Below are 12,263 nucleotides of genomic sequence, written 5' to 3'. Positions count from 1 at the left end.
AAGTGACACCTGTCATAGGACTCAGGGCTTCGATAAAGGATGCAATCTGTTGTCGGTGGCGCTCAGAAAACTATTCCTCCCTCCACCGTGTAATTGTCTGCAGTAATTGCTGCTGAAAACTTCACAGCTACCATTATAGGGTGAGACACAGAAATTGCTCCCAATGGGAACACTTATTTAGCAAATCATTTGGTAATATAAGTGTTTTAATTGACTTTAATTCAGCCTGAAAAGTGAACCCAATTAGGACAGGAAGGCAAAGGCATAATAAGAGCAGAAACGCTGATTATTTATATTTATCGCTGATTGTGCAAATCGGGCAATGTATAGCTGCCATAGGGGAAATAAGCTGCGCAGGAAAAGACAGATGTGGGCTATGCCTGTAAACCTTGTATGTTCTTCCTGTCAATGTGATATTAGGAGATATATAACATAATGCAGGCATTGATTTCAGATCATTTACACCGCCGATCAATCTCCTCCTGTACTATACAGAGCTGTGAATAATGCTGTCAGAATCCTCAGAGGATTCCTCCAGGAGGACATATCATGCACTGACATGAGGGATAGCAATCAGACAGAAGGCTTGACAAGGACATCCATTATGCAGTGATATCTTGCAGGCTGATCTGCTCTTCTTCATTGCTCAAGAATAGAAGACAGGGGCAAATTCAGAGCTGAACTGAGCAGAAGGGCAATGACTGGGGATCCAGGATCTGAGGGGTTCTCCATGAAGACTAGGAGCTTCTAACCCCACCTATTGTACCAAGTGCCATTTATAATGCTGGTGTTTTCTTAGGTGAGTCTTTGGGCCCCTCTGGTAACAAGGTCCGGGTGCGACTGTTACCTTTTCACCCAGGGGTGTAACAATGGCAGTCATGATTGTTGTGACCATGACCGGGCCTGGAGGGGTTGGGGAACCTGCACCAATGAAGACTGGCATAAATACTAGAGAGTTCATCAGTCCACGGTAAGACAAATTGTCTGTAAATGGAGAAAGTTCAGCACTGCTGCTATTCTCCCTAGGAGTGGCCGTCCTGTAAAGATGACTGCAAGAGCACAGCGCAGACTGCTCAATGAGGTGAAGAAGAATCCTAGAGTGTCAGCTAAAGACTTACAAAAGTCTCTGGCATATGCTAAAATCCCTGTTAGCGAATCTACGATACGTAAAACACTAAACAAGAATGGATTTCATGGGAGGATACCACAGAGGAAGCCACTGCTGTCCAAAAAAAACAATGCTGCACGTTTACAGTTTGCACAAGAGCCCCTGGATGTTCCACAGCAGTACTGGCAAAATATTCTGTGGATAGATGAAACCAAAGTTGAGTTGTTTGGAAGAAACACACAACACTATGTGTGGAAAAAAAGAGGCACAGCACACCAACATCAAAACCTCATCCCAACGGTGAAGTATGGTGGTGGCGGCATCATGGTTTGGGGCTGCTTTGATGCGTCAGGGCCTGGACGGATTGCTATCATCGAAGGAAAAATGAATTCCCAAGTTTATCAAGACATTTTGCAGGAGAACTTAAGGCCATCTGTTCACAAGCTGAAGCTCAACAGAAGACGGGTGATGCAACAGGACAACGACCCAAAGCATAGAAGTAAATCAACAACAGAATGGCTTAAAAAGAAGAAAATCCGCCTTCTGGAGTGGCCCAGTCAGAGTCCTGACCTCAACCCGATTGAGATGCAGTGTCATGACCTCAAGAAAGCGATTCACACCAGACATCCCAAGAATATTGCTGAACTGAAACAGTTCTGTAAAGAGGAATGGTAAAGAATTACTCCTGACCGTTGTGCACGTCTTATCTGCAACTACAGGGAACGTTTGGTGGAAGTTATTGCTGCCAAAGGAGGTTCAACCAATTATTAAATCCAAGGGTTCACATACTTTCTCCACCTGCACTGTGAATGTTTACATGGTGTGTTCAATAAAAACATGGTAACATTTAATTCTTTGTGTGTTATTAGTTTAAGCAGACTGTGATTGTCTATTGTTGTGACTTAGATGAAGATCAGATCACATTTTATGACCAATTTGTGCAGAAATCTATATAATTCCAAAGGGTTCACATACTTTTTCTTGCAACTGTATGCATGGCTGCATGGTGACAAAGCATGTATTACTGTGCTAATTAATATAGCTGGGGCATGTCCTTGGTGATCGCTGTCATTTGCCCTCCTGCACAGCAGAAAAATCACTGAAAATAATGCAAACACAATAGATGCAAGCATTATATATGGACAAAGTCCTCAATCTGATATGATAAAATCTGAGACTCTCAGCCAAAATATTTTGATCAAAAAACATCTGTGCCCGCCTACCCGCGCCAAAGTGGTCTCAGTCAGGCAGGTCCTACTTCTATTTTATCTTTTTTCCCCGCCTATCCTATATGCGACTTTGATTAGGTGGTACATATAGCTGTGCGTGCTCCTCCTCTCATTGGTTGCTTGATGCACACAGAGGTGACTAGGAGCAGCACACTATATGTGCAGGGTCTGTGCTCCTGAATGTAGATGCCCAACGGCATGGGTACCGTATTTTTGCTTTATAAGATGCACCCAATGATAAGACGCACCCCATAAATATCAGGACATCAGATCCGACCCCCATAAATATCAGGACATCAGATCAGGCCCCTATATCAGGATATCACATCTGACCCCCTTATCAGGACATCACATTAGCCCTTCATGTCAGAACCCTATCAGACCTTATATAAGCCCATAGTGAGACCCCCATCAGACCTTATATCAGCCCATAGTGAGACCCCCATCAGACCTCAGATCAGCCCACATAGTGAGACCCCCATTAGACCTTATATCAGCCCATAGTGAGACCCCCATCAGACCTCAGATCAGCCCACATAGTGAGACCCCCATCAGACCTCAGATCAGCCCACATAGTGAGACCCCCATTAGACCTTATATCAGCCCATAGTGAGACCCCCATCAGACCTCAGATCAGCCCACATAGTGAGACCCTCATCAGACCTTATATCAGCCCATAGTGAGACCCCCATCAGACCTTATATCAGCCCATAGTGAGACCCCCATCATACCTCAGATCAGCCCACATAGTGAGACCCCCATCAGACCTTATATCAGCCCATAGTGAGACGCCAATCAGACCTCAGATCAGCCCATAGTGAGACCCCCATCAAACCTCAGATCAGCCCACATAGTGAGACCCCCATCAGACCTTATATCAGCCCATAGTGAGACCCCCATCAGACCTTATATCAGCCCACATAGTGAGACCCCCATCAGACCTTATATCAGCCCATAGTGAGACCCCCATCATACCTCAGATCAGCCCACATAGTGAGACCCCCATCAGACCTTATATCAGCCCATAGTGAGACGCCCATCAGACCTCAGATCAGCCTATAGTGAGACCCCCATCAGACCTCAGATCAGCCCACATAGTGAGACCCCCATCAGACCTTATATCAGCCCATAGTGAGACCCCCATCAGACCTTATATCAGCCCACATAGTAGTACCCCCATCAGACCTTATATCAGCCGATAGTGAGACCCCCATCAGACCTTATATCAGTCCATAGTGAGACCCCCATCAGACCTTATATCAGCCCATAGTGAGACCCCCATCAGACCTTATATCAGCTCATAGTGAGACCTCCATCAGACCTCATGCAGCGTCCCACTACGTGTGTGTGGGCACTGCTTAAAAGCACTTTTTACTATGTTGTAATGTATGATTTTGTGTGAATGTATCTGTTACCAGGCCTATTAGGTGAAATTTATACATCCCACCACTAGATGGGGATATAGTTCAGGTCTTATATATACCTAGGTCAGGCCTAGTTAGTCAGTTGAGGAGTGGAGACAGATGAGTTCAGACCAGGTTGTTGAAAATGTAGTCAGAGAAGAGAGCAGATCTGAGGGAGTCAGATCAGATTAGTGGGAGAGAATGTAGAGTGAAGACTCCATGACACAGATTAGTGAGTGGAGCCAACTTCGCCATGAGGTTATACTCAGATGTGAGGCGCAGAAGAGCGTATTCCTTCTGTGGCCGGACTATAGACTTGCATCCCTGACCAGTAGGAGAAGAGTTTGCCTCCCTGGAAAAGAAACAAGCTTTCCTAAGGAATCATCGGTGATAAGAGCCATTATTGAGGGCCACAGACACCTCTGCGCATGGTGGAGGACTTATAGCTTCTGGCAGGCACACCATACTTCTGAGAGACAGATGAGTTTACCTGTCCCAATGTCCAGCCTGTAGGGAAATACAAGGAATAGGATCCCACACATCTAAAGGAACCAGGTACACCTAACCCACTGCTCCAAAACTAAGAATCTGAAAAGCCTAAAAACAGTGGATTTGCAGAATCAACTCTGTAACATCAAGAGACTGCATATTTGTACTGCTGCAACCAAAGACATCTAAAGTAAAAGTTGTGAGTTGCATTTCACCACTGTCTACCTCATTATTACCACTATTGGTTGTACCACCATTAACGGTACTGGCGTCACGACAAAAAAACATCAAGGGACTCAGCCGCAACAAGCACCCTAAGCACCCCTAACATCAAGGGCACCTCAACCACTATCTTGGCTGATGCTTCCTACCACAGAGCGTGCCCCGGGGGATTTCGTGCTGTCCACCTCAACACTGTGCTGCCAGCCCAGGGAGGCATTCTGCTAACCGTGAGTAAACCGATGAACTGTGTGTTATATTATTTGGCCCCTCATCGGTCCACCGTGCACCTCACGTGTTCCCCCTGCGACTGGCTGCACTCAGATCAGATTAAAATAAAAAAACATCTCTTACCTGTCCTGCTCCTCGGCTCCTCTCCACCTCCGGCAGAAGTCGTGCTCCCCTGTCTTCCCGGCCTGAGCTGCTCTGTCACCTGACTGCGCGCAGCGTCAGGTCATAGTGCGTGCACTACGTCCTGACACTGTATACGGTCAGGACAGTGCAGCGCCGACCCCAGGAATGAAGACTGGGAGGGTAAGTACAAGCACTTGCAGCGCTTCTCTTCCTACTCCCGGCACCTAAAGCATATTAGTGAGTGTTTCCATAATGGAAGCGCTCACTAGTATTCACGTTATAAGACGCACAGCCATTTTTTCACCACTTTTGGGGGAGAAAGTGCGTCTTATAAAGTGAAAAATATGATAGGTTTAAGTAGTAGACAGAAAGTTTGCAGCTTCCATATGCAAGAAAACTGGCATACACGTGTTATTATATTTCCCTAAAAGTTGGAGAGTTTTCAAGACTTCTTGAAGGTAACAAGGACAACTTAAAGGGGGAGGTGTTTTGCAGTGTGAACAACCCCTTTAAGTTGTGACCTTCAATCAGTCTCCACAGACTCCCTGGCCACATAAAAACCTCAGTAAAGTGAATCTCACCTTGATTCATCTAGACTCATATTTAATCTGCTCCATTCATGCAAATTAAAGATAAATGATATTAGACGTGAACTTTTTGTCCTTGGGCGCCGACGCTGAACCTACATGTTACAGGACTAGATTAATGAGAAGCTAATTACAGGGCGTCCCTTTTCCTATAGATGCTCCGTTTTCCAGATTACTAGTCTAGGTTATCCAGGACGACAATGTACAATCATTAATCTCCGGTAACAATGTATCAGTGGATGGATAATTATATCACATCCATATGGAGCAGAGTCCAGCTCCCTCATGGTCTTCATCAGAGACACTGCTGCCAAAGACCCAATGACTTCATGACAGGTCATATTTCCGAATATTTGTTATTATAATAAAATAAACTATATTTATTACATCTAATATTATTAACCACACCCAATATACATGCATATACAGTCAGGTCCATAAATATTGGGACATCGACACAATTCTAAAATTTTTGTCTCTATACACCACCACAATGGATTTGAAATGAAACAAACAAGATGTGCTTTACCTGCAGACTGCCAGCTGTAATTTGAGGGAATTTACATCCAAATCAGGTGAACGGTGCAGGAATTACAACAGTTTGCATATGTGCCTCCCACTTGTTAAGGGACCAAAAGTAATGGGACAGAATAATAATCATAAATCAAACTTTCACTTTTTAATACTTGGTTGCAAATCCTTTGCAGTCAATTACAGCCTGAAGTCTGGAACGCATAGACATCACCAGACGCTGGGCTTCATCCCTGGTGATGCTCTGCCAGGCCTCTACTGCAACTGTCTTCAGTTCCTGCTTGTTCTTGGGGCATTTTCCCTTCAGTTTTGTCTTCAGCAAGTGAAATGCAGCTCAATCGGATTCAGGTCCGGTGATTGACTTGGCCATTGCAGAACATTCCACTTCTTTCCCTTAAAAAACTCTTTGGTTGCTTTTGCAGTATGCTTTGGGTCATTGCCCATCTGCACTGTGAAGCGCCGTCCAATGAGTTCTGAAGCATTGGGCTGAATATGAGCAGATAATATTGCCCGAAACACTTCAGAATTCATCCTGCTGCTTTTGTCAGCAGTCACATCATCAATAAATACAAGAGAACCAGTTCCATTGGCAGCCATACATTCCCACGCCATGACACTACCACCACCATGCTTCACTGATGAGGTGGTATGCTTAGGATCATGAGCAGTTCCTTTCCTTCTCCATACTCTTCTCTTCCCATCACTCTGGTACAAGTTGATCTTGGTCTCATCTGTCCATAGGATGTTGTTCCAGAACCGTGAAGGCTTTTTTAGATGTCGTTTAGCAAACTCTAATCTGGCCTTCCTGTTTTTGAGGCTCACCAATGGTTTCCATCTTGTGGTGAGCCCTCTGTATTCACTCTGGTGAAGTCTTCTCTTGATTGTTGACTTTGACACACATACACCTACCTCCGGAGAGTGTTCTTGATCTGGCCAACTGTTGTGAAGGGTGTTTTCTTCACCAGGGAAAGAATTATTCGGTCATCCACCACAGTTGTTTTCCGTGGTCTTCCGGGTCTTTTGGTGTTGCTGAGCTCACCGGTGCGTTCCTTCTTTTTAAGAATGTTCCAAACAGTTGTTTTGGCCAGGCCTAATGTTTTTGCTATCTCTCTGATGGGTTTGTTGTGTTTTTTTAGCCTAATGATGGCTTGCTTCACTGATAGTGACAGCTCTTTGGATCTCATCTTGAGAGTTGACAGCAACAGATTCCAAATGCAAATAGCAGACTGGAAATTACCTCTAGACCTTTTATCTGCTCATTGTAATTGGGATAATGAGGGAATAACACACACTTGGCCATGGAACAGCGGAGAAGACAATTGTCCCATTACTTTTGGTCCCTTAACAAGTGGGAGGCACATATGGAAACTGTTACACATATGTAATTCCTGCACCGTTCACCTGATTTGGATGCAAATACCCTCAAATTACAGCTGACAGTCTGCAGGTAAAGCACATCATGTTCGTTTCATTTCAAATCCACTGTGGTGGTGTATAGAGCCAAAAATGATAGAATTGTGTCCATGTCCCAATATTTATGGACCTGACTGTAGATGGATAAGGAAAAGCTACATAGGGCTTTTCAAGGTTTCTATGGGCTTAAAGGGTCTGTCTGAGAGACCTACTACTACTATTTTAGCATATGGACATCATAGAAGCGGGATGAAAGTGGTCTTGATTTTTAAGAAAGGTCTGTCCCTTTGGAAAATGCCTTTAACCCCTTCCCGACCAGAGGCGTAATAGTAAGGTACTGGCCAAGTCTTTAAAGATGGCGCCTGCTCATGAGCGCTGCGGGCACCAAAGCCGCGGGTGGCCGCCTGCTTTTTATAGCAGACACCCGCGTCTCATGTCCGCAACTGGCAGCAATGCCGATCGCGGACAGTTAACCCCTCAGATGCCGTGGTCAATCCTGACCATGGCATCTGAGCGCGCTGATAACCGAAAGCGCACGCTTCCGGTGGTGCTCCGGAGCTTGTGTGCAGCAGCCCCTGTCTTTGTGAATGACAGGAGGCTGCTGCACAGTATTTCCTATCGAGCCTTTGCCTGTAATAGCGCTCTATAGGAAACAAGCAATTTTCTCACAGATTCCAATGCTAGTGCATTGGAGTCTATGAGAATATTAATCTAATGATTGTATGTTATAGTTCCCTATGGGAACTATAAAAAAGTGTAAAAAAAAAAAAGTTAAAAAAAATATATCACCCCCCTTTTCCAAAAATGAAAATAGAACAAAAAAAAAGTAAACAATACACATCATGGGTGTCGCGATGTGCGAAAATGCCCATGGTATTAAAATATAAAAATATTTTCCCCAAACGGCAAACAACAAAACGTAAAAAAGCGTCCAAATGGCCGATTCGCCGTTTTTGGTCGCCTTATTTTCTACAAAGAATTAAATAAAAAGTGATCAAAAAGTCATACACACCCCAGAATGGTATCAATGAAAAGTTCAGATCACCCCTCAAAAAATGAGCCCCCACACAGCTCCGGACACATAATTAAATTTTTTTTATCACTTTCAAAACTATACCTATAAGGTATAACCAGATTTTTACTGACCTGTAGAATAAAAGTAACTGGTCAGTTTTATCGTACATCGAACGTTGTAAATAAAAAAATAAAAAACGTAAAAAACTGTGGTGGAATTGCTTTTTTTTTTTGCAATTTCAACCCACTTGGATTTTTTTCCCCGCTTCCTGCTACATCATATGCAATAATAAATGGTGGCGTTGGAAAGTACAACTTGTCCCTCAGAAATCAAGCCCTCGTATGGCTATGTGAACAGATTAATAAAAACGTTATGGCTCTGGGAAGGCAGGGAGCGCAAAACGAAAATGAGCAAAAAATAAAAAAACTCTGGGGGTCAAAGGGTTAATATAGTGATCTTTCCAATATAGTCCCTATACACTGTTAGTTGCAATATCTTTCAGTACTGATATTCAGTTTACAACCTGCTCCTAGTTTCAGAGTTTTCTCATGTGGATGTGCTCCTTAGTAATACATGCATGGTCTGTGTGTCCAGGATGCTGTGCACTGCCTTCTGTGTATCCCCCTCCATATCTACAGCCTATGTGAGCTGCCAAACATAGACGCTCTCCCTCCTCTCCACTCTCTGATCAGCCCTGTACAACCAACTCCCTCTACCTGTTGTCATCTCTGAGGGGGAGAGCAGAGAGAAAGCCTTCAGAAAGCGGATCTGAGCTCTGATGGATTTAGATCAGATTCGGCAGCACCAGCAGCTAGGTGAAGGACTTACACATATCCTACAGAAGCGAAATAGTAGGACATTTTAAGGAGGACAAACTAGAAAGTCGTTTCATTTTGCATTTCGGAAGCAAATAATTAATAGAATATCCGTCTGCACAGTGTGTCATGACTTCACATTATATCTTGTCAACAGATTGTAACAATTCAGCTCAGATGTATCTTCTTATGATTCTCTGTCGTCCAGGGCTCTGCGAGAGCTATACGTATAAAGTGCGAGGACTCAGGAGCCCGGCAAGACATTATCCAGGCCCACTTGTAAATAAGAGGAAGCCGCGCGTCTTCTTTTACCGACTTCTTCCAGCTGCTGCAAACAAAGCTTTCAGGATCATTGCACAAACATCTGTGTTTGTCTATCGGCTTCGCTTGGGTTTCAGCAAATGTCTTTGGGCAAAAGCAAATCACTAATTGTTTAGACCTGATTATGTTCATGTGTTTGCATTAGTATCTAACTGCTCCTGGGGTGAGAAAGCACAATGGGTGTAGAGATGTAGCAGAGCTGAACATGTCATCTGCATAGGAGATACTTTGCTATCACGATGAGTTGTGTCAAATGAGAAGAACATCAGCTGTGCTACATTTGTATATCCATGGTATGGACACTGGATATAAAAAAAATCTCTTGAACAGGCTGGTGATCAATGTATGATTACTGGGGGTTTGACCAATGGGACCCCACCCATCATGAGAATGGGGGTCCTAGAGTTGGAACTGGAAACTGATATGCTGTTGATGGATCCGATATTCCTATACTTGCAGCATCTTGAGCCTATAGGGATGCCTTGCTATGAATGAGCTCTGGTTGGCTATTGATGATAATGAATGGACCGTGTGACCTCCGAAAAGAGCAGAGCCTGAATGGGTAGAGCACTTTCCTAGCCCCAATTTCACATCATTCTAGCATCTAGTGGGTTTCACTGTGTTTGGGATATCTTAGCGATAAATTATCAATGTCTTTAACTAGAATATTAAAAATGTCAGAACAAGATCCAGCACCAGCAGTTGATGCTTGTTGATGGTTTCCATACACGATGTTCTAGAACAGTCTTCTTGATACCTGAATGTTCCAGCAGGAGAACCTTGAGAAATAATCCTGAGGACGAGGTGAGAACTCAATGCAATTGTCCGGGTTTTGCCTTCATCTTCCTCAGCGACGTCTCAGGCTACCAGGAATAACGGGAGACGAAGGAATCTTAGAACTGCGCAAGAGAAGTCATCAGAAAGGAGGGAAAGTTCTCACAGATTGCTAATGGGGAAATGTAATTAAAATCACTAACGACGCACCTGGAGCTGAATTTAAGCTTAAATTTACCTCGGATAATGCAGATCTTAATTGGAATTTGCTCAACTGGAAAGTCAGGAAGAGGTTAATCTAAGGGTACTTTTAAACTTGCGGCAGAGGATTCCGGCAGGCAGTTCCATCGCCGGATCCGTCAAAACGCATGCAAACTGATGGCATTTGTCAGACGGATCAGGATCCTGATCCGTATGACAAATGCATTGAAATGCCGGATCCGTCTCTCAGGTGTCATCCGGAAATACGGATCCGGCATTTATTTTTTGCATGTGCAGGCCGCAATGCCGGATCCGTTTTGCCGTAAAACACTTCACGGCCGGATCCGGCATTAATGCATTTCAATGGGGAAAAAATGCCGGATCCGGCATTCTGGCAAGTGAGCCGGAATTTTGGACAGAGATAAAACGGTAGCATGCTGCGGTATTATCTCCGTCCTGAAAAGTCAAAAAGACTGAACTGAAGACGTCCTGATGCATCCTGAACGGATCGCTCTCCATTCAGAATGCATGGGGATAAAACTGATCAGTTCTTTTCCGGTATTGCGCCCCTAGGACGGAACTCAGTGCCGGAAAAGAATAAGGCCCCTTTCACACAGGCGAGATTTCCGCGCGGGTGCAATGCGTGATGTGAACGCATTGCACCCGCACTGAATCCGGACCCATTCATTTCTATGGGGCTGTGCACATGAGCGGTGATTTTCACCCATCACTTGTGCGTTGCGTGAAAATCGCAGCATGCTCCTCTTTGTGCGTTTTCCACGCAACGCAGGCCCCATAGAAGTGAATGGGGCTGAGTGAAAATCGCAAGCATCCGCAAGCAAGTGCGGATGCGGTGCGATTTTCACGCACGGTTTCTAGGAGACGATCGGGATGGAGACCCGATCATTATCATTTTCCCTTATAACATAGTTATAAGGGAAAATAATAGCATTCTGAATACAGAATGCATAGTACAATAGGGCTGGAGGGGTTAAAAAATAAAATAAATTTAACTCGCCTTAATCCACTTGTTCGCGCAGCCGGCATCTCTTCTGTCTTCTTTGGGTACCAAAATACCCAAAATATCAAAGTTTATTATTATCACATAAAAACATACATACATATATACAGACATATGGAAACAAGTGACAGCTCGCATATATCCTGAAACACCACAATATGATATAAATCATAAACTACCATCTGAAATATGTAAAAATGTGGGTATATATCTATATCCTCTCAGACTGTCCTAGCAACCAAATGTGGTGCATGTCATGTGGTCACATACAACCGGGAGTCACATAATACAATACATACTGTACCAATCCAAGGACGTGAAAAATCGTAAGCCGGTTCATACTAATCAATATAAACCTTTTAAATATAAATCTTTTTTGATTAATTGTAGAACTTACCTGTGATGGTGTCTGCTGTAGGTTGATGGAAGAGCCTGAAGTCTAAAGAATAAGAAAATAAATGAATTAATTAAGGAGGGAAGGGGGGGGGGAAACAATCATGCTCTAGACATTTTAGGTTAATGGGTGGCATAGATATGATTGAATGATAATGTGGAGACAAGCATCTATGGTTAATATTGTACAGTCGTGGCCAAAAGTTTTGAGAATGACACAAATATTAGTTTTCACAAAGTTTGCTGCTAAATTGCTTTTAGATCTTTGTTTCAGTTGTTTCTGTGATGTAGTGAAATATAATTACACGCACTTCATACGTTTCAAAGGCTTTTATCGACAATTACATGACATTTATGCAAAGAGTCAGTATTTGCAGTGTTGGCCCTTCT

The sequence above is a fragment of the Bufo bufo genome, chromosome 7, assembly GCF_905171765.1.
Source record: "Bufo bufo chromosome 7, aBufBuf1.1, whole genome shotgun sequence".
NCBI lineage: Eukaryota > Metazoa > Chordata > Amphibia > Anura > Bufonidae > Bufo > Bufo bufo.
The sequence above is the reverse complement of the archived record's forward strand: the minus strand, read 5'-3'. Positions refer to the sequence as shown.